We start from the raw sequence: 18,066 nt of genomic DNA on the forward strand, positions 1-18,066 counted from the left end.
ACAAACACTAATTAGCTTTAAAACATGGTTAGAACTATCACCTTCATATCATGGATGTCAGTCCTGGCATTTGTAGCTCTGGATATTCATTTGAGAGTGGTTACATTTCTCTGGCCCCATCCCTCAGTTGTTTACTCAAAAAGTGGCAGGGTGCTACCTCTTTGTTATCGTTTGAACTGCAGATTGCCCCTTTAACACCGGTTAGCATTTCTTTCGTCACTCTTTAGAGAGCAGAAATAAAAAATCAATTAGAACATATCAGGTTGAGTTGTTATTCTTGGTGCCTATGAAAATGACTCCCATGTGGGTTATTTTATTGCATTATTGCATGCAATTAAAATACTGCAAGGATCGAAAGATGACAAGGTTTCAGATGGCTAACAAGCGACGGCACAAGCATTTTCAACAGAATGATGTTTAAGCATGGCAAACGATCCAATCGGAATCCATGTCACAGAAAGTGTGTTACAGTGAATAGCCAGAGAGAGGATAGTGTGACTAAAAGGGATATTCAGAACAGGGCTTATATCAAATGAAATTAAATCATACTTTATTTGTCACATGCGTCGAATACAACAAGTGTTGACCTTACCGTGAAATGCTTACTTATAAGCCATTAACCAACAGTGCAGTTCAAGAAGAGTTAAGAAAATATTTACCAAATAAACTAAAGTAAAAAATAAAAATATATAAAAAGTAACACAATAACTTTTTTATAAATGTTTTATTTTATTTTTGTTTATTTGGGAAATATTTTCTTAACTCTTCTTGAACTGCACTGTTGAAAATGCTATGATCAGTGCCTCAGCCACGGCTCTCACTTTAGCTCATGTTCTTTGGCATGTAAACATAACGTTTGTTGCTGCATTAGAGCGGTGAAATAAACTCCATTTCAGGACATCTTTTCCTTTGAGATTGATATGACACACGTGTTACAATCAGGGAAGTCTTCTTTTTTTTCATCTTGCTGCTCTCTACATTCAACCACTGTCAGTGTCAATGTGTTGGAACCTGATGTTATGGATGTAGTTAATTCAACAGAAACAACTCCTCTCCATTCATCATTTGGATGTTTGTGCGGGGTTGTCTGTGGAAATGCGCTCTGAATGTTTATTTGACAGTATTAAAGGTGAATGGGACTTGGGGAAGTGTTGAGAGGCAGAGGCAGGGTGATGGCGTAACCTTCTGCGATGTGTATAATCCAGTGAGTTAGGGGATGTTAAGTGCACTCATTTCACAGTCCATTTCACAACAGTCAGCCCTAGGAGAATGCTTTGCGTACAATGACTCAGGATATACTCTTAACATTCTTGAGGACCTTTCTATTCTGCATATATTTAGTTTGAGAGAGAGAGAGAGAGAGAGAGAGAGAGAGAGAGAGAGAGAGAGAGAGAGAGAGAGAGAGAGAGAGAGAGAGAGAGAGAGAGAGAGAGAGTGTGCATACACATGCGAGTGGCTGTGTTTGAGACAGATATTCACATAACTTCAATCATGGCCTTGCTTTAATGTGCATGGTCGACTGTTGTATAGACCTTCTCTGAAGACACACATGATCAATTTAAGCGCTTTTGAATCAATTTCTGGCAACACCTTATGATGACACCCACATATTAGGCAACAGCTTAAAGATATGCAATCCAGGTCCAAAGGCAAGAAAATGATCAGACATTCTGCAGATGTATTAAAACATTTGATCATGGCTGTTCTGTTATATCTAGGTACGTTTAAGCACAGTTTAAGAAATAAAATTGTTACGTCTTATGTCTCCAATTGAAAAACTGCAACCATAAAGCTCCAGAACTGATGGACTTCCTCTTTCCTCTATAAAAGTCAGATCTTGACTGTGTCTATTGAATAGACAGATGGGTTACTTTTCTTTATCCACTGTTAGTAGTATGAATTATTGAATCCTCTCAGGAGTCAGGACATTCTGCCTAGTTCATAGTGAATAAGCAGTTTACTCTACATCACAGATTGTGTAGACAGAGATCAAGACTGCATTGGGCTTGTTGCATTCCACAAACCTCACCTGGGTAACGATATGGAATGGTCAAAGTGTTTTTTAGGAGTCGATGCCTACAGAAAACTCAATTCCTGACACAGAACCCTTACGAATTAATGCCATGGTCACAGAACTTACAAGGGAGCCATACAGACAAATCTTGCCAGTATGAGTCAGTCTAGCACAGTGTTGCATCTCTCTCTATCTACCTCTCTCTCTCCACCTCTCTTTCTCCCACCAACCCTCCCTGTCTCCCTCTTCCACCCCCCACCCCCCCTTCCTACCTCCCCCCTATCTCTCTCTTTCTCTCTCTCTCTCCATTCTACCAACACAGAGCTGCTTGGACGGGGCCTTCAATGAGCAGATGGTATCTGCCGGGAGGAGACTGAAGCTGGAACTCGGGCTCGTGATTGGCTGCACAGCCCAATGGAAGTCCCCTTCCTTCCCAGCCAAACTCTTTACAGACGGAACAACATCGCTCCAGGGGAAGTCATTGGGCTGTTTTTTGGAAATCCATCCTCCAATTTCTCTTTAACTTCTATATAAAATCCAAAGCATAAGCAACAATGAACCACTCTCTAGAGTCTCTGTTGAAAATACGCTACTGTTGTTTCTACTTGGTATTTGGATAACATACTAAATGTTGATTACTGTGATTTTATTCACTTTAAATAAATGGATGTCCTAGACACATGACCACTCTGAACTAGATTGGAATGTCAAACAGCAATAACACCATCTATTAAGAGCCAGTATAATATGTTATGCATGTAGCCATACATTATTAACTTGGTATAGAATAGAGTAATGCTATCTACTCCATAGCTGCCCCATGGCATATTAAAGAAACTTAAGAACAGTGGGCTACCCAGAGGGCTCTTGCTGAGTGTGCACTTGTTAAACCAACAGAGAGAGAGAGAGAGAGAGAGAGAGAGAGAGAGAGAGAGAGAGAGAGAGAGAGAGAGAGAGAGAGGGGGGGACAGAGGTACAGAGAGAGATAGATAGAAAAGAGAAAGACAGAGAATGAAAGAGAGAGGGGGAGGGGGAGCAGCAGAGCGACGCAGGGTAAAGTAAATCTAAGGCTGTTTGAGCCCTGCACCTCTTTTTCCATGCAGCATGTTGCATTGATACAGTAGCCCAGTACACACAACCTGTCTCCCCCTGGGATCTGCTCACATCACATGTGTTCTCTATCTGTCTAGCATCATGTAGCTAGGCTACCAGTGGCTGTGTTCATTAAGAACATGCCAGAAGGAATAACCCAATAACGGAAGACATCAAATCTATCCAGGGGAACCTCAAAGACTGGGCTAAATTGAATCTAAATAAAAAATGTTGTTCTTAGTCAGCCTCTTAAGATAATTAACCCAGTGATATGTAGAGTACTTTTCCCTTTTTAGCTGTACGTTTGTTAAAAACAAGAAAAAAAATGATCTGCAGAAAAGTGCACATTTGGAAGCAATCCTGTCAGCGGACCGATATGAAGGCAAGCAGAGTCAAAGATAGAACAGAGCTTATCTTATACCCTAAACAGACAAAGAGAGGCCTGGGGTATAGATATCCTGCAAATGGAAACAGCATTATTAATATCATGATGTCATTACTGTAATCTGACTGTCAAGGCAGTGTTCAATTCCCCAGAGGTCATACTCCAGTGCAACCTCTGCAGAAACCAATGTCTGATATTTACCACATCTTCCATAAGACATGGCCGTTCATTTTCAGGTGTATGTCTGTCACCATCGTATTTAGAAAGATCATGTTAAAGGGGCTGTGCTGTCAAAAACGTGATTTCACTGTGTTATATATACTGCTCAAAAAAATAAAGGGAACACTTAAACAACACATCCTAGATCTGAATGAAAGAAATAATCTTATTAAATACTTTTTTCTTTACATAGTTGAATGTGCTGACAACAAAATCACACAAAAATAATCAATGGAAATCCAATTTATCAACCCATGGAGGTCTGGATTTGGAGTCACAATCAAAATTAAAGTGGAAAACCACACTACAGGCTGATCCAACTTTGATGTAATGTCCTTAAAACAAGTCAAAATGAGGCTCAGTAGTGTGTGTGGCCTCCACGTGCCTGTATGACCTCCCTACAATGCCTGGGCATGCTCCTGATGAGTTGGCGGATGGTCTCCTGAGGGATCTCCTCCCAGACCTAGACTAAAGCATCCGCCAACTCCTGGACAGTCTGTGGTGCAACGTGGCGTTGGTGGATGGAGCGAGACATGATGTCCCAGATGTGCTCAATTGGATTCAGGTCTGGGGAACGGGCGGTCCAGTCCATAGCATCAATGCCTTCCTCTTGCAGGAACTGCTGACACACTCCAGCTACATGAGGTCTAACATTGTCTTGCATTAGGAGGAACCCAGGGCCAACCGCACCAGCATATGGTCTCACAAGGGGTCTGAGGATCTCATCTCGGTACCTAATGGCAGTCAGGCTACCTCTGGCGAGCACATGGAGGGCTGTGCGGCCCCCCAAAGAAATGCCACCCCACACCATGACTGACCCACCGCCAAACCGATCATGCTGGAGGATGTTGCAGGCAGCAGAACGTTCTCCACGGCATCTCCAGACTCTGTCACGTCTGTCACATGTGCTCAGTGTGAACCTGCTTTCATCTGTGAAGAGCACAGTGGCGAATTTGCCAATCTTGGTGTTCTCTGGCAAATGCCAAACGTCCTGCACGGTGTTGGGCTGTAAGCACAACCCCCACCTGTGGACGTCGGGCCCTCATACCACCCTCATGGAGTCTGTTTCTGACCGTTTGAGCAGACACATGCACATTTGTGGCCTGCTGGAGGTCATTTTGCAGGGCTCTGGCAGTGCTTCTCCTGCTCCTCCTTGCACAAAGGCGGAGGTAGCGGTCCTGCTGCTGGGTTGTTGCCCTCCTACGGCCTCCTCCACGTCTCCTGATGTACTGGCCTGTCTCCTGGTAGCGCTTCCATGCTCTGGACACTACGCTGACAGACACAGCAAACCTTCTTGCCACAGCTCGCATTGATGTGCCATCCTGGATGAGCTGCACTACCTGAGCCACTTGTGTGGGTTGTAGACTCCGTCTCATGCTACCACTAGAGTGAAAGCACCGCCAGCATTCAAAAGTGACCAAAACATCAGCCAGGAAGCATAGGAACTGAGAAGTGGTCTGTGGTCCCCACCTGCAGAACCACTCCTTAATTGGGGGGTCTTGCTAATTGCCTATAATTTCCACCTGTTGTCTATTCCATTTGCACAACAGCATGTGAAATTTATTGTCAATCAATGTTGCTTCCTAAGTGGACAGTTTGATTTCACAGAAGTGTGATTGACTTGGAGTTACATTGTGTTGTTTAAGTGTTCCCTTTATTTTTTTGAGCAGTGTATATATATATATATACACAATACCAGTCAAAGGTTTGGACACACCCACTCATTCAAGTGTTTTTCTTTATTTTTACAATTTTCTACATAGTAGAATAATAATGAAGACATCAAAACTACGAAATAACACATATGGATTGAATTTACCACAGGTGGACTACAAAACAAGTTGTAGAAACATCTCAAGGATGATCAATGGAAACAGGATGCACCTGAGCTCAATTTCGAGTCTCATAGCAAAGGGTCTGAATACTTATGTAAATAAGGTATTTCTGTGTTTTATTTTTATACATTTGCAAACATTTTTTAAAAACTGTTTATCGCTTTGTCATTATGGGGTATTGTGTGTAGATTGCTGAGGAAATGTTTTTAATTAATACATTTCAGAATAGGCTGTAACGTAACAAAATGTGGAATAATTAATACTGTGAAATTGTGAAAATTATGACCATGTATTTTTAGTGTAAGAACTGTTTGAAAATACCACCTGAAATTTCAGCGTGTTTTGCATGGGAGCGGTTTCAGACCATCTAGCTACATCAATTTTTGATATTGAGATAAAAACGGCTGCATTGGAACTTTAAGAATACTTGGTCATAAAAGGCTGACTTCCACTGAACATTGGAATTATCATAGGGTGATGTTGGTAAGAAAATGAATGTGCAAACCCAATGTGTTAACATTTCCAATGAGAAATGTCAAAACTTCTAAAAGCTGTTGCATGGTGCAGCCGACTAGTCCTTCAGACTATCCGTGGTGTTTTTTTATGACTACCTATATCAAATCAAATTTATTTATATAGCCGTTCGTACATCAGCTTCGTACATCACCACAATTCCTCTCAATTGACAGTTGTGTCCGTTAATAGTTTTCCATTCCATTGGACACCACACGTGTGTCTCCAGATCGTTTTCTCGGATTGCCAAGAGGATGCTGCACAGCACAGCTGTAGAACATCTAGAGTGGGAAATATTTCTAACACACCGGAGTTTTCTCCGACGTATCGAAGTTATTGCAAGGATGCATATGGTGGGGTATAGCGCTCTTTAGAAGGCACCTCACATGCTGTGATATTTCTAACTCGTCTGAATAGCAGAGTCAGTTACTCATGTACTTCCATAGTGGCTCAACATAATTGTAGATATCAGTAGTGAGATATTTTAGATCAATTATAACATTGTTTGCCCCACAAAAGCATACATGAAGCAACATAACTTCGTTTGTTCGCTTCCTGACAAAAACATATCTCGTTGCTCTGCAGTCCGCATCATTTCCATGTGGACTACGGGTGCGGACACAGACCTGCACACACACGCTGCACCTTTATACATAAACAATCAATGCGTGCCTCAATATTCGTGGTGTTGCACTTCTCAGGGTACACAAACACAACATAATGAGATCTCGACGTTTCTCTGCAAGTATTTGCCTATATTTTGCAATTGTGTCATTATAGTAAAAATAATTAGGCTACACAAACTCCTAGGCTACAACAATTTAATACAACCACATATAGATCTTAAGCGTACTGAAATGTGAATAATTGAATGCCTTTGTCTATCTTCTACTTCATATTTGAATTTCAAAGTTGACCCATTTTACGGCTACTTACCCCTTTACCGGGTCTGCTCTGGCAGAATCTTCTCGGTGTAAACTGACCCATATCCAATGCACAAACGTGTCAATGTAAGAATCAAGAAAAATGTCGTTCCTGTTGGTAATATTGTGTAGATTACTTGAAGAATGTCCTCGACCTTACTTCCAAAAAGCTCCATCCATCGTTTGAAATATCCCAAAGAAATCCATGCGTTTGAGTAAGCTGTCTCGATCCCAAAGCCGCTGGAGAGCTTTCAGTGGAAAGTGCTGCTGAAAGTCTTGACTCGCCTAACTTTCGTTGCCTGCTGCTGATTACAGATACATCGAATTGACCGGTGACGTAAAGTAGCCTTTATACTACAGTCACTTATTGTGTTTAAACAACATATATTGACATTTCCTGATAATGAAGATGACTGAAAAGCAAACCTCACATGCCCGCGGAATGGAGACAGCACTGTCCAATCGATGGAGTGCACTCAGCGCCCACTGAATTCATTTGATCATAATGCAACGCAGCAAAATGCACATTTCATTTTGGTAAAGGGATTGGTATCAATGCCTTTGCTGAGAACCGGATAGAAAGCGCAAATATTTCACAATTACCAGAAGGCAGTTACACCACATTCCAAGAAAGAGTACGCCATGCACTTATTAAATGGTGCTGGTATTCTTTTTGATTTATGCTATGTCGATTAGACCACCTGCTACATTAAGCTTCATTTCATTTCAGACTTGAAGTTCACTGAGTTTACTTGTTTTGGAGTTAAACCCTAATCCTGCAAACAGGCGAGCTTTCTCTAACAGACGCTGCATTGCCAATGCAATGCTTGCTGTATTGCATGCTGCATTTTCCTATTGCTGAACATGCTGTTCTTTTAACGTGATGAAATGATCAAGCCAAATTCTGGGTTGCAGAAAGTTATGGTTCATGATGCATTAGCCTCCTTTTGGATAAACCGTTTTTAGTTTGTCCAAAATTAACTGCACAGGTAGGGGAGAGTGGGGTAAATTGAGCCAGAGCGGTAAGCTACAGAAATGTGTAGGCGGCTCAACTTACCCCATATGGACAAGCTATGTTTTGAAATGAATTCTGATTATTTCCAGGGATACACAACATCCTGAAACATATGTAGATATCTTTGTTGAAATATATGTAGATACCATATTTCCCTTGATGGAGTGATGCTGAATGTGAACAAAATGGCTCAACTTAACAGTTAAATAAAGGTTAAATAAAAATAAATAAATAACCCATTGGCCCCTACAGTACATATTATTTCCCTGTACTACGTGATTGAATCATTTTATCTGATTGTTTGTGGAGTTGTTTGGTGTGCTCACCTCAGGGGCAGGTTGATGTTTATTGTCATGATGGGCACCAGTGTGGCGCAGCGGTCTAAGGCACTGCATCTCAGTGCTAGAGGCGTCATGACAGACCCTGGTTTGATCCAGGGCTGTATCACAACCGGCTGTGATCGGGAGTCCCATAGGGCAGCGCACAATTGGTCCAGCGTCGTCCAGGTTCGGTGAGGGTTTGCCCGGGATAGGCCGTCATTATAAAATAATAATTTGTTCTTAACTGACTTGCCTAGTTAAATAGAGGTTAAATAAAAATGAATCTTTCCCTCGAGGCAGAACTTGAGTGATTTCCGCTAGATGGGCCAGTGTTATACTGTAAAAATGTATGAAAACTAAAATGTGCTTTTTGGTCTTAATTTACGGGCAATAGGGTTATCAGTATGGTTAAGGTTAGCGTTAAGGTTAGGTTTAATATCAGATTTTATGACTTTGTGGCTGTGCCACCTAATGACCACTCTGCAGAGCTGCCTCCAGGACAAGATTCATGACAATAAATGCCAACCTGCACCCCAGGGCTTGTAAGAAGGCCCTGACTAGAAGGCAGGCACCCTGCTTCCCTCACACTTGCCTGGTTTTATAATCCACCACAGAGCTGGCTGAAGGGCAGTGCACACCTGCCAAGAATGACCTCTCTCCTCCAGGGACCATAAAGTTACTTTACAATGAAAAGTAGCGCGTTATATTACTTTGCATTATTTTCATGAATCTCTAAATCTCACTATTTGTTTGACTGTTGGAGGGAGCAAGGCAAATCTAATAGCTTAATTGCAGTGCCACATTTTTAAACTCTTTCTTTGTCACACCTTTACACAATAATCCCGTGACAGGAATGTTCAATCTTGCTATTCCTGAGGTCCCTGCAGACTCTTAGTTCAAATGAGGAGATACCCTCAAGATACCTGAAGCAAGCTGTTTCTCAAATTGAGCCTGCCTGTGAGCACAGCTGCTGTGTGATGTTCCCTTGATGCCCTCTGGTCAGGGAGCTACAGTATGCTCCTGATTCAGGGGGCAGGCAGACTTTGCAGGTCACACCTGTGGAGTGCTGAGCAGATTCCACCTCAACCATCCAACCTCCATCTGAACCGTGAAAGAGCAGGCGGGATGATGCTCTATATCTAGGAAGCATCTTTCTGGGCTTAAAAAAAAAGCATCTTAGCCAATCAATGTTGCTGCATAACTCTGTTGGAGCAAATTCAACCCTAACTAAGCATGCAGTACACCTCAGCCAGTGATGGGCAACTCCGGTCCTAGGGGGCCTGAGTACCTGCTGGTTTTCTCTTTCACAAACTTAGCAGGCCCTTGTGTACTACATCAGAATGTTGTTCGTTCGAAGGGGACCAGAGTACAAACCGCACAGCTCACATTATCTTTAGAAACGTTCTGTGTTTCACAGCATTTTACTAATCACCACACATACACTGTCCCTATCTCATCCCCTGAAACTAATTCTCGGTTTATGTCTAACGTCCTTGGATGAGAGGGAGTAAGATTGTTTTGAGAGTGCATTTAAAACCCCAAATCTCACCCGTTACTGTTTTGCTTAAAGTCAGCGCTTTAAGTGAAAGAGCTTAAGGTAGTTAAAGGTTGCTGGGGGAGCTGGAGCCTTCTTACTCTTGTTTAATGTGTCTGCTTTGAGGAGATCATGTTGAGACAGAGCTTCAGAGCGGTCCTCCCAGTTCCTCTGTGGTGTGCCGACTCGGGAGATTACACGTTTCAATTAGCCGAGGGGCTGAGGAAATTTAAGCCATGCTAATTCCAGTCTCCAGTGAGAAATCCCAGTGAAAAAGCAAACCACTGAGGCATAATCGCCTGCCCCAGACAGCTCTCATTTCATGGATATATTATAGAATTATTTCAAACCTGTCGCTACCAATGTTGGGATTAGTTACTTGGAAAAGTAATATATTTTACATTTAACATTTAACAAAAGTTACTTTACAGTATTACTTTGTGTGAAAAAGTAACGCGTTATATTACTTCGCATTACTTTCATGAACTAAATATCTAAATCAAACCATTTGTTTGACTGTTGGAGGGAGCAAGGCGAGCCACATGCACTCTACCATAGATAGACTACTTACAAACACAGGTTTGATCATTTGTTTCTCCTTTCATCTGTGGACCTGCTTTCCTGTGATAGTGCAGCACTTATAGACTATCATATGGGGAAACCTGTACAGATTTGCTATCTTTTCATTCAAAACCTTTCTCTAAAACCGCTAGTTCCAGTTATAGACTACACGGACCCATAGAGATGTATAGAGGGCACACTTAGCACTAGATGGGAAAGCCCTCTATGGGTTTTACTATCACAGAAGCGTTCAATGGAAAAGATCAGTTTCACTCTCTAAACCTTTCTATGGACAGCAGCTGACATGACATTTCTCCAAACAGCCTTTCTCCGCTTGCTCGAGAACTAAATGAGGAAACAAGTCGAGATCGGATCATGAAACGCGCCTGGTAGAGATATGATTCTGAAAGTATCGCATGAGTTGTTTGACAATGTAACTAATAATATTACCCAATTTGAAAAAGTATTTTGATTACTTTACTCGTTACTCATAAAAGTAATGATTACGTAACACGTTACTTTTGTCACACATTGATCACTACTTAGTACAGAACTGAACTCTGTTCAGAGCAGTTCAGTATGTTTAATGACAATGTGAATGGCTGAAACCTTGTGGTTTCTCCTTGTGCTGTGACTATAATGCAACTGATTTTAGCAGCTTTCTTTTCACACACTCACACTCTTTCTCATGTACACACACTGCCCTCAGGATGTTGAAACCAATCAGAAAAATTACACCCTGCAGCGCTTTGGACAGAATATATAAGGTCAGGAAACTTGGCTTAAAATGCAGCATTTTTATGGAGGCTGCGCTGGCACGAAAAGTTCAGTTCTCCTATTATTTACAGCTTTTTCTTGTATTAATCACTTGGAGGAGTAACTTTGGAGGCTGTATGAACTGAGGAGACAGAATCTCCCTGTCAAGGTTATGGAGGTGAGGTGATTTCCTTCAACCCTTCAATACTCCACAAGAGTTAGTTATCTTCGGACTGAAGAGATGTCTAGCTGCTGTTTGTACCTCCGAACCTGGCAAAGTCCCACGTCGGCCCAGCATCATTTCATACAGTTGTTGCAGTTGGAACACAGTTTGTGTTTTTATATCAGCATTGTTGTAAGGAGTGATATGCCCTCAATCACCATTCTGATAGTAACTAGTAGTACAGTATACCACATTGAGAAATAGCACTAAACAAGATTAAAGGTTATTCAGCCCTTATTGTTACAGGATTTCCACATCAATCAACACTGTATGTCACACATCCTATGGTTCTCATGGAGTGGAACGCCCTTTTCCCTTTACATTACTGAGGTAACAGCAGCCTCTGCTGGTCGCTTTCTTCTAAGTAGGAAAAAGTGTAGGAGGAAATGTGTTATTTACCTGTCCTCCCTGATCTGAAAGTAGAATGCTGCTCAGAGGGTATTGTTTCATGTGAATAGAGTAGCTTTTCCATGTCTATCATTAGTGACAGGCTATAGGAAGTGCATGCAGAAAATGACTGTATTGTGGTCCACAGCAGGTAACGATTTGTGGCAATTACTCTATTACTTTAAAGAATCTTCATTTAGCAAAGGACACTGACACAGAGAGAGGGCTTTGTACATCAAAGCACGGCAGATTACAGTCGAGTCAATTGGTCGCCTTAATTAATATGCAAAGCCAAACACAGTGCATAGAAGCCTGAAGTGTTACAGCAGTCTTTCATTTGTTTAGTTATTAAATAGGGAGAGAGAAGCACATTTTATTAGGTAGAGTTACCAACGGCTTCGGAATGTCTGATTAAACAAGTGTTCTTCCCAATAGCCACAGGGTTAGGTTAGGTACACCATGATTCTGTGTGGAGGGATAACCAAATCATTTCATGTTTAATTGATTCATTTTACACCCTGCTGATTTTGTTCATCTGGACCTTTTTAGTTAAGATATAGTCGCTAGTTTGTATCATTTAATCTTTTCTATACTGAATTTGTCACAGCATTAGAATGACTGTAATACTAAGAGCTCTATTCAGTCTGTAAAGCTGAAGGGTTACAGATTCCGCGATAGAAATGTTAAGGTACTTGCCGATTGAGCCGACATATGCAGCGTGAACGTTGCCTTTAAATTTCAATCATGCTGTAAAGCTGAACTTCCCGGAAGATTATTGCCTGGCTACCCAAACTCCTTGCTCCGCGCAATGCTACTCCACGCCCACGTTAGTTTCTTCTCCACAATGAGTCTGGATCCGAGTACGTCCCAGACGATTTCTAGAACGGAAATCCATTCTAGACCATCTGATTGGTCCCAGAAACCGATGGGTTGGGCCAGAGCCAGAACACATGTGGGTATAGCAGCATTTTGAAAATGTGTTGGTTAGAGATTATTGGTTAGAGATTGGTTAGAGATTATCTAATCGCTGATGACTTTGTTTTGTACAACACCCCTCATTTTAACATGACCACAAACAACTTCAATTATGGCAGTCTCAGATTGAAGTATGTAGCGAACAATAGAGCAGCAGAAGAATTCAGTTTGAATTGTCAGTCAAGATTGAATAGAGCCCTAAATTGATTTTATGGCATTGGTAATGTGTGAGTTGAGCACCCTCTGCTGGAGGGAATCAAACCTACAGTGGTGTCCATGATGAGTGGCTCTCCAGAGGCACCTAAAGAATGAGAGCGGGTTGCCTTAGCAACTACAGACGGGTTAGAGCAGTGGCTATTCAGTTTCATATTATCCATAAAGATCTGCTTAATCATTTAAAACCAACACAAAAAAAATTGGTGGCCATCACAGAAAAAGGATATATTTATTTCAAATATTGCTGTGCTGTAGAGTTCAATGATGGTACCGTCTTCTATTGTTGTTTAAATCAACTGACCCATATCGATTCCGGTGTACAATGTCTTTGATATACATATCTTTATGATGTATATGTAACACTCATGGTTTATTTATTTACTAAAAACGAACTTCTTGTTGGTTTGTTGCACATGTCAAAAACAATAGATGATCGAGACAGATTATGAAGTCATACATCTATGCATGAAACATATTTTTAAATATGAAACAAAGCATACAGCCTATAAAGCCTAGATGCACAAATGCCTCTGAAAAGAATACATAACCAACCGTGTCCTTGGACACTGGTCTGTGTAGGGAAGGGGTTATTCACACTGCATTTTATTGTGAATGATTGATTGCATTTTCTCTACTGCTTTTCAGAGGAGCTTTCACAGGCCTATTTATTAATTGCTATCAGATATTTACCTCTGAGCCTGGCTACACACAAAACCTGCCATGGAACCCATTGTCAGTTTATGTATAACCGAAGTAACTGTAATGCACCCAACCCCCACCCTCCATCAATAACGCAAAGGTCCAGTTGTTTATGCTTCAACAAACAGTAAAGGATTACATAGCGTTACCTGGCAAGTGACAACATGACATGTAACCAACCGAATAGTGAACTTGGGTCCTCTGCACATCTCAAGACCACATTAGCCCACTGAGCTACCATTGGTCTTCAAGCCTCAGGCAAAGTTACTCTGTGTGAGTTGGGAGAACATCCTCCTCTGCTATACTTCACTGCTTTGTTAATCTTTTTTATGAATCAGTTTGGATTAGAATGCCTGTGCCCTGTGTAAATGCCTATCCCCAAGATAACAGTACAGTACATTATACTACATATAAGCTACACTACATAACATTACCCTACACTAAAGTTCTCTACACTACATAACATTACCCTACACTACACTACTCTACACTACATAACATAACATAACATTACCCTACACTACACTACCCTACACTACATAACATTACCCTACACTACACTACACTACCCTATTCGACACTACATAACATTACCCTACACTACACTACTCTACACTACATAGCATTACCCTACACTACACTACCCTATTCGACACTACATAACATTACCCTACACTACACTGCTCTACACTACATAACATTACCCTATACTACATTACTCTACACTACAGTACACTAGCACCTGTGATAAAAGCCACTGAATCCCCTGCCTTCTCTTGGCTGAACCATCTGTCTCCCCCTACTGGTGCCAATAACACATGCAGTGTTACACTTAACACACATGCCACTTGGCTCAAGGTGTTGGCATCACAGACAATAATTATATAATGCTGTCTGTTTACTATATAGTCCGTGCGCCTGTTTTGTTGTTTTCTGGCTTTTACATTTTTTTAAACAATTATTTTATTAAATTAGGTACATAATAAAAAACAACAGCAGTTTTTTATAAAATGTAATTGCCAATCCAGAAAATGTGTTGTGAAAAAAACCCAAATATTATCACAGTACAAACATCTTTCCTAATACATTTGGTCCATTCATAACAGAGCTGTTTTTGTTTACCACCTTGAACAGAAAGCTACTGTTACTGCAGAGCAAAAACAAAGAGGGTAACCCAAAAAGGAGGTGACATTAGTCTGGTGTCTGTTCGTTGATGACTGTACCTTATCCTGGTTCCTCTTAAGATTGCTTATAGCTTGGGTTTTTAGATAGACACAGCCTGTATTGTTGAGGTCTGCTTGTGAAAAAAATGCATGTTGTAGATAAGAACAATATACTCTTCACAGCTGGTTCAAATCAAATCAAGTGTATTGGTCACATACAAGTGTTCAGCAGATGTTATTGCGGGTGTAGCGAAATGCTTGTGCTTCTATCTCCAACAGTGCAGTAATATCTAACACGTAATATCCAACAGTTTCACAACATATATTGAAAATACACGTACATCTAAGTAAGGAATGGATTAAGAGTATATATGCATATATGTCAGAGCGGCATTGGACTAAGATACAGTGGCATAGTATGAAATACAGTATATACATATGAGATGGGTGCTGCAATATTTACACACAATTAAAGTGACTAAGATACTGTAGAATAGTATAGAGTACAGTTTATACATATGAGATGAGTAATGCAAGATACAGAGACATTATTAAAGTGGCCAGTGATTCCTAATCTGTCTATAGGTAGCAGCCTCTGGTGTGCTGGAGATGGCTGTTTAACTTTCAATGGTGTAGTATAGAATACAATACAGTATATACATATGAAATGGGTGATGCAATATGTAAACATAATTTAAAAGTGACTAAGATACTGTAGAATTGTGTGAAGTGCAGTTTATACATGTGAGATGAGTAATGCAAGATACGGAAACATTGTTAAAGTGATCAATTTCTAAAAGTGGCCATTGATTACTAATCTATGTCTATAGGCAGCAGCCTCTGATGCGCTAGTGATGGCTGTTTAGCAGTCTCTCGGTCCCAGCTTTGATGCACCTGTACGGACATCGTCTTCTGGATGATAGCGGGGGGAATAGGCAGTGGCTCGGGTGGTTGATGTCCTTGATGATCTTTTTGGCCTTCCTATGGCATCGGGTGCTGTAGGTGTCCAGGAGGGGACGGGAAGTTTGTCCCCGGTAATCCGTTGGGCAGACTGCGGTGATACAGCCCGACAGCATGCTCTCAATTGTGCATCTGTAAAAGTTTGTGAGGGTTTTAGGTGTTAAGCCAAATTTCTTTAGCCTCCTGTCTGTGTGGGTGGACCATTTCAGTTTACCAGTGATGTGTAAGCCGAGGAAGATTTCCACCTTCTCCACTGTGGTCCCATCGATGTGGATAAGGGGGTGCTCCCTCTGCTGTTTACTGAAGTCCATGATCATCTCCTTAATTTGTTGACGTTGAGTGAGAGGTTATTTTCCTGACACCACACTCCCAGAGCCCTCACCTCCTCCCTGTAGGCTGTCTCATCATTGTTGGTAGTCAAGCCTACTACTGTTGTGTCGTCTGCAAACTTGATGATTTAATTGGAGGCGTGCTTGGCCACGCAGTCATGGGTGAACAGGGAGTACAGGAGGGGGCTGAGCACGCACCCTTGTGGGGCCCCAGTGTTGAGGATCAGCGAAGAGGAGGTGTTGTTTCCTACCTTCACCACCTGGGGCGACCCGTCAGGAAGTCCAGGACCCAGTTGCACAGGGCGGGGTTCAGACCCAGGACCTCGAGCTTGATGATGAGCTTGGAGGGTACTATGGTGTTGAATGCTGAGCTATAGTCAATGAACAGCATTCTTACATAGATTTCCCTCTTGTCCAGATGAGACAGGGCAGTGTGCTGTGTGGTGGCGATTACATCGTCTGTGGATCTATTGGGCCGGTAAGCAAATTTAAGTGGGTCTAGGGTGGCAGGTAAGGTGGAGGAGATATGATCCTTGACTAGTCTCTCAAAGCACTTCATGATGACAGAGGTGAGTGCTACGGGGTGATAGCCATTTAGTTCAATTACCTTTGTTTTCTTAGGTACAGGGACAATGGTAGCCATCTTGAAGCATGTGGGGACAACAGACTGGGATAGGGAGAGATTGAATATATCTGTAAACACACCAGCCAGCTGGTCTGCGCATGCTCTGAGGAAGCGGCAAGGGATACCATCTGGGCCGGCAGCCTGGCGAGGGTTAACACTCTTAAATTTCTACTTACGTCGGCCACGGAGAAGGAGAGCCCACAGTCCTTGATCGTGGGCCGTATCGGTGGCACTGCATTATCCTTAAAGCGAGCGATGGTTTTCAGCCTTGTCCGGAAGCAAGACGTTGGTGTCCACGACGTGGCTGGTTTTCCTTTTATAGTCCGTGATTGTCTGTAGACGCTGCCACATACGTATCGTGTCTGAGCCATTGAACTGGGACTCAAACTTTGTCCCTATGCCCACGTTTAGCCTGCTTGAACATTGAATTGTTCTAATCTACAATAGAAAATTAGGCTTTCATAATTTCTTGAATTTCATATTAAGGTGTGCTATTTGATGAATTTGCTTCCCTTGCAAAACATTTCTTCATCTCCTGTTCTGAGCCTCTCCGCTTTCAAGGAACAGAAAATACATCAGGTGTGTGTTTGAATGGGTTGATATTTCACCGTGTCTCTCTCAGAAAACAAGACAGTACTAAACATTTAAATCCCTTTTTATTACATCTAGTTAATCAATTTTGTGTTCTTGGTCAAATACTGCTCTGGCTGTCTATAACATGACTATGAAATGGATACTGAAAATGCAAATGAAACAAATAACTTAAAGCATTTCTCTCAGAAAAAATACTTATTAGGGTAATCAATTTGTTATTCCAAATCAAATTAAATCAAATCAAATGTTATTTGTCACATGCGCCAAATACAACAGGTGTAGACTTTAAAGTGAAATGCTTACTTACAAGCCCTTAACCAACAATGCTTGAAGAAGTTTTAAGAAAAAATAAATAAATAACTGTTAGGTAAAAAATAGATAAGTAAAAAATAGAAAATAGAAAATAAAAGTAACAAATAATTAAATGAGGGGGAATAGGCTTTTTTGTGCCCTCTTCACGACTGTCTTAGTGTGTTTGGACCATGATAGTTTGTTGGTGATGTGGACACCAAGGAACTTGAAGCTCTCAATCTGTTCCACTACAGCCCTGTCGATGAGAATGGGGGCACGCTTGGTCCTCCTTTTCCTGCAGTCCACAATCATCTCCTTTGTCTTGATCACGTTGAAGGAGAGGTTGTTGTCCTGGCACCACATGGCCAGGTCTCTGACCTCCTCCCTATTGGCTGTCTCATCGTTTTCGGTGATCAGGCCTACCACTGTTGTGTCAT

The 18,066-nt window shown here is 41.6% G+C and overlaps 1 protein-coding gene across 1 annotated transcript in view; it reads right to left on the reverse strand.

Annotated features, from left to right (window-relative positions):
* The window catches only part of LOC106566015 (metabotropic glutamate receptor 4), a 281,330-nt gene extending 273,568 nt beyond the window's left edge, over nucleotides 1-7,762 (reverse strand). Inside the window, exon 1 of the mRNA XM_014133787.3 lies at nucleotides 6,995-7,762. The gene's annotated coding sequence lies outside the window, so the exon portion shown is untranslated. The remainder of the gene's footprint in view (nucleotides 1-6,994) is intronic.
* Nucleotides 7,763-18,066: the final 10,304 nt, after the last annotated feature.

The sequence above is a fragment of the Salmo salar genome, chromosome 12, assembly GCF_965601325.2.
Source record: "Salmo salar chromosome 12, fSalSal1, whole genome shotgun sequence".
NCBI classification, from domain to species: Eukaryota; Metazoa; Chordata; class Actinopteri; order Salmoniformes; family Salmonidae; genus Salmo; species Salmo salar.